The sequence below is a fragment of the Pygoscelis adeliae genome, unplaced genomic scaffold (assembly GCF_000699105.1).
Source record: "Pygoscelis adeliae isolate BGI_AS28 unplaced genomic scaffold, ASM69910v1 Scaffold244, whole genome shotgun sequence".
Taxonomy (NCBI): Eukaryota; Metazoa; Chordata; class Aves; order Sphenisciformes; family Spheniscidae; genus Pygoscelis; species Pygoscelis adeliae.
Genome location: NW_008824648.1, coordinates 2,200,123 through 2,205,605, shown reverse-complemented (window position 1 = coordinate 2,205,605; position 5,483 = coordinate 2,200,123). Strand labels below are relative to the sequence as shown.

Here is a 5,483-nt window from a genome sequence, read left to right as displayed (position 1 = left end):
GCAAAGTTTTGAGTGTCACGTTTTTCTCTTAAACCATGCAATAAGAATCAATCCGCAAAGCTTTTTTTTGTGTCGGTAAATCATGTGATTTAAAGATGTTATGTTTAAAAAGGAAAAAAGGTAAGTGGTACGATACCTAAAATGAAAAAACACTAGCGTTAATAAAATCAAAGGGACAACAGAACCTGTTAAAATGAACTTTATGGCATTTTCCTGACAGACCATGGGATAATAGGGAAGTGTTGCTTCTGTTCCTGATAGCCTAACCCTTGGCAAGCCTGTGCTGTTACTTCCTTTCTTGGTCTTTGTTTTCCTCGCCAGTATTTCAGACTCTTTGTGGGAGAAGCTGTCTTGCCGTTAGGTTTGCCTGACGTACGCATGCTGAGCTCAGGCTGGGTGGCAGCTCTTTGAGAGCTGGCGTATTTTGTGTCCTAGATGGGATGCTCCTGCGGAGGCACAGAGCGACCACTCACCTGTACAAATCTGCCCGGTCTAGCAGCGTAAGCATGATTTCCTAACGGAAGTTAGTTGGATTTAGCCTGTTCTGTTTCTGTACAGCCTCTTGGTATTAGCATTTCATTTATGCTCCCTTGGGTAGGCTTTGTTCCACTCAGGCCTTCGCTGCTTTGGCATGTTTCTTTTATTTCCCACCTTGTACTGTCCCCGCTGCTCTCCTAAGGGCGGGCGCGCTCAGCGCTGAGCCTGCAGGGTTCTGCTCTCGCCTTCTGCTGGGACCCCTTCCCTTCCTTCTGCTGGGACCCCTTCCCAGCCGGGCCGGGGAGCGCGGCTAACGGTGGGACAGAGATGCTTGTGTGCTTTCCTGCATCTCCCGCTACCGCTGGCCTTGTGGCAGCTGAGCGTGTGTCGGGTCTGGCACAGTTACTGCTCCGATTGCAGTGGGGATACACATCTTGTTTTGGTAGGGGCTGCAGCTAAGCCTGAGGGGCTAGCTAGCATTTGTGCCCCCCGGTTTGGCAGGCCTGGCGGGCTTCCCCCTCCCCTGAGCTCTTCTCGGGTGCATCTGGGAAGGGCTGCGGATGGGAGGAGGTGGCTTTGCCTTGTCACCGAAAGAGAGTTCAGTGTGCTTAATCCCCTATAACTGCAGCAATTACCTAGTAAATAGGTGTCAGCTGCTGCTGCTTAAAGAGATGATTACTTTTGCTGCTTGATGAAACAGGAGGAAAATTGTCCTTAGGGTTTAAAGGGAGAAGGTAAGACTTTTACAGCCCACATCACTGGGACTGCAGACAATCTGTTTATGGCCAGGAGAGCTAGCTCCTGCTATTACAGTAGCAAAGCGAGGTCCTCCTATCGTTTCTGACAGCCAAGGCAGCATCTCTCATCAGGTAAGGTCTCTCCTGAAGCCGTTAATCATATCTTAATGATCCTTGAAGAAATGTTGCAGTATGATCCAATATGCACTAGGAAGACACCCATAAAGTTAGTGATGATTTCTCATGTTCTTAGTAGCTCTTTTAACACGATGAGTCGTTTAAACACTTACTGAAAGCACAATAGTCAGACTAACGCTTGTGTCGAGAATATTTATGTAGCATATATATGGGGCTTTTCAGAGGGTTCTTATGTACGTGTGTGATTTAAGTACATTTGAAAAAAGGTGATGGTGTTCCATTTAAGCTGTACTGTATGTGTTTTTACCACTTGCAAGTGCTCTATGAGTCAGTCTTGGGCAGGGGCACTGAAAAAAAATGTACCAATGAGAGAGAATCGGCTCCAGAAAGGGTTCCTGTCTTATGTTTTCTTATGTTTTAGCTGACAGCAGGGATTGGGAATGGTACGTATCTGCAGTGTGATAGCTCCAGTATTGAGCTATCAAGCAGAGATATTCTCAGAAACTTATTTTCTAGTATGCCATGTCTGGTTAAAATCTGCTCATCGTATTGGATGGCGTTGTGCCATCTTCCTACCCAAGAGAAGTGTCTGGGCATGGTTTTCCAAGTTCCCTCCCTCTCTCCCAATATATGCACATGCGTGCTTGTACACATAGGTTGATTACTCTGTGGGAGACCTATGATTGATGGTAGCTTTTATTTGTGCCCAAATCAGATTTCCCTTTAAACTAGGGTTGGTCTGCTCTCACTTGCTGGGCTAGCAGCATGAAGTCTGGCAGGATGCTTTTATGCCATGGTATGTATGAGAGGTGGGGAGAAGCATGAGCAGAATTAGACCTCAAGTGTCGATATCATTTCCATTTTATCATTAAAACTGTTACCTTTTAGTTTGGGGTACCTGATAACGTTGGCAAACCGACAGAGCGTTTGACTAGCAATCAGATTTGCGATTTGTTTCTGGTTTTGCTATGTGGGGTGACTGCAGACACTTGTGTGCTCTGTGCTTCAGCTTTCCCATTTGTCCATGCAGATAATGAGACTGAGCTCTGTAGAAACCGCTGGAAGAGACTGATGAACAGTGATGCAGAGCAGCTGGGTGGTATTGCTGCTACACGTCACGGATGGCATTTTTTTTTTTTCTCCCGAGAATTTGAAAGGTTTGGGACTGCAGACTAATGCACCTGGAATGCTTGTTTATTTGGGTTTGGTATAAATTCATTTTAGAGTTGGGAAAGGTGTTCCTTGGGGGCACTTAAAGTGGCTTGAGTGGAGGGTGATGAATTTTTCCCTCGAGATCCTTAGTGCCTGAGAACTCCTCACCTGCAGGAATACGCTGCCTACCTGCCTGCTAGTAAGGAATAGGAATTTACTGGTTGGTGTGTAGTATTATGAAGGATTTTAAGCAAACAATTTCTTCTATGCTTAACAAGTATTAGAAAACAAAAATGCATATGCTCGTGGTTTTTAAGACATCTGGGCTACAGTGAAAGGATGCAAATAATTAAGGCAATAAAATCTCGGTCTGAAAGTTCCTTATGCCGCCGCAGTGGGGTCTGCTAAAGCACAGGTGGATGGGGGAAGAGGGAAAGGTGGTTGTCCCTAATCTGTGACAATTTACATAAATTTACCATAACTGTCCATGAACGGATGGGCAGGATGATGTTTATTCACAGAAAACCTTTTTGTTAATGCATCCTACAACTGCATATTGGCAGAGTCGGGATTTGGCCAGTTCTTGTTGGGATGAAATACTGTTTCATCATGATTTATTTCTCTTTAGTGTTTCTGTGGAAGAGTGTAGTGTTCATAACAACGGAGGACAGCCTGCAAAAACGGCATCAGGGCTGTGCTTCAGAGGCCTTGTTTACGTTGGAACAGCCTATAGGTTGTACCAGTAGTTACAGCAGTGCTACCGCTGTATGGTTGTTCCTGTTCCAGAAAGCAATTATTTATTTGTTTGTTTGTTACTACATGTTTAGAAGTTCAAAATGAACTGAAAAAAGTATTTATACAAGAAGGACATGTGCTACTCGTGTTGTTTGAAACTCATTGCTTTGGATTTTATCGTATTGTATAAAAAAGGCCCAAACTTTGAGATAGGTTGTCTTAAATATTTTTAAGAATTATAAACAGATTTCAGCCTTGTTCATTCCAAAATAGTATTAATGCTGAAATTATTTTAAATATCATAAGTCAGCAAGCTTGAACACCTTCTAATCTGTTACAAATCAGTAAAAATCTTCTGTGCTTAATAGAAATACTTCATTGAGCTTCCACATAAACAGTAATGCGTTTAATCTTTTATACAGCTTTATACTTTGACCTTCCCTTTTGAAAGAAACAGGCTTCCTGACCCGTTAAAACTTCAATAGAAGTGGGCAAATAGAAATACTCATTATAACTCTTTTTTGGTTTTACTGAATATCCAGGGAAGGGTTGTTTGTTTGTTTGTTTGTTTTTGTAACTGTAAGAAAGAGGAGAAGTTGCTTCAGAGAAATGCAATATTAGCAGGGATAGCATGTGCTAAGTGAGGTAGGCACCGAGCAATACGATATCCTGGAAGACGGAAAGGGGGTAATAAAGCCAAGCACTGGGAGTGGTTTGGAGCGTGAGGAGGCTGGTGTGGGGAAGAGAGCGGAGATGCAAGATGGACTTAAAGGTGTCTCGCAGGTGAGGTCTTGCAGGTGAGTAGAGGAAACTACATACCAGGTAGCTAGAAAGACAAAGATGACAGGGGGATTGAGAGTTGTGGTGAAATGAGAAGGAAGGCACGTGAATTCGGCTCTGGTGGTTTGAGGAGGGAGGAGGAGTTTGGAAAGCTGGGGCGTATTTTGGGGTGGTTTCTTCCACTGCAGATTTAAATGGAATTTTAAGCCAATATTGCTGCATCTGTACAGTGTACTATAGAATCATAGAATAGTTTGGGTTGGAAGGGACCTCTAAAGGTCATCTAGTCCAACCCCCCTGCCGTGCAACTGAGATTGGTTGGACTGGGGGAGAGAGGGGAACTGCCAAAAAACTATTTTTATACTGGAATATCAAACTGTGGTTTGAAATGGTAAATCCAGTTTCACGGAACGTAGCACTGGATCATAAATGCTACGAGCACATGACACGCAGTGCTGAACTGCCGCAGATTCCCTCGGCTGGCTCAGATTTGCTCAGCTGTTTTGGGAAGTGCAAGGTCTGTGGTAGATCGGGTATCACCTGCTGCTGCCACGCTAGCTTCGGGATGGCTGCAGGCGGCGGGGCAGCATTTAATCTGATGTGAGCACTGCGGTACGTGTTTGGGTTAATTCAACAGAAATGCGATCACGTCTTCAAATCTCCGCTGCTGGGTATTTTGGCAGCGCGTGGTCCCGGTGTGAGGGGACCGCAGGGCTCCATGCAGGTGGTGGGACCAGCTGCCTCGTCAGCCTCTGCTGAGGAGGGGGTGCTGTCGGCCAGAGGCAGAGCAGGCTTTTTCAACCACACCGAGATATGGTTGCTTGTAGGTTTGTCTGCTTTACTCTGGTTATTTGATTCACCTGCTACCTCAGCTACTTAACAGGCTTGCAGAAGCACGGTCAGTGCTTCAGGTACAAACTGATTAGCTGAAGATGAAAAGCCCTGTATAAATGTGTCCGAAAGCAATGACTTTCAAGCGTTTTCAACTTTTCAGTAGAGGAACAGGTCCCTGTACAGCAACTTTACGTCCTGTGTTGCTTTTTTGAGGGTTTCCTGGGAGCGAGGCACAGGGCTCTCAGACTGAGGGATGGGAAGCGGTGCTGTGCCAGGATGAGGCCTCATTCCCTGAGCGCCTGCTGTCCCTGTGCCTGCTCTTCTGCCACCAGCCCGTTCACCCGCTTTTGACCGCTCCAGGTCCTACTCACGCTAACCAAGTTTTCACTCCTCCGCGGCGCAGTGGGTGCTTTCTGCACCGCAGAGTCCAAAGCGGGACCGTGGTGACGGCACTCCCAAACTCCTGTCCGCTTCTCCCTCCTTTGCTGAGAATAAATGTTCCTGTGATGTGGCTCCACGTCCCGTTCCGGCTTCCTACTACAATTTTCCCTGTCTTTCTAAGTAGGAAATTGCACCGCGCGTGTGTTTGTTTTGCTGGGGAGGGTGCTGCCACGGCGGCTGTTACAGCGG

General features: G+C 45.9%; 1 protein-coding gene across 2 annotated transcripts in view; it reads left to right on the top strand.

The window, feature by feature from the left end:
* Positions 1-3,956: 3,956 nt before the first annotated feature.
* Positions 3,957-5,483, top strand: part of NDST2 (N-deacetylase/N-sulfotransferase (heparan glucosaminyl) 2) — a 142,739-nt gene continuing 141,212 nt past the window's right edge. For both annotated transcript variants that reach the window (XM_009322451.1, XM_009322453.1), the window contains exon 1: positions 3,957-4,036. The gene's annotated coding sequence lies outside the window, so the exon portion shown is untranslated. The remainder of the gene's footprint in view (positions 4,037-5,483) is intronic.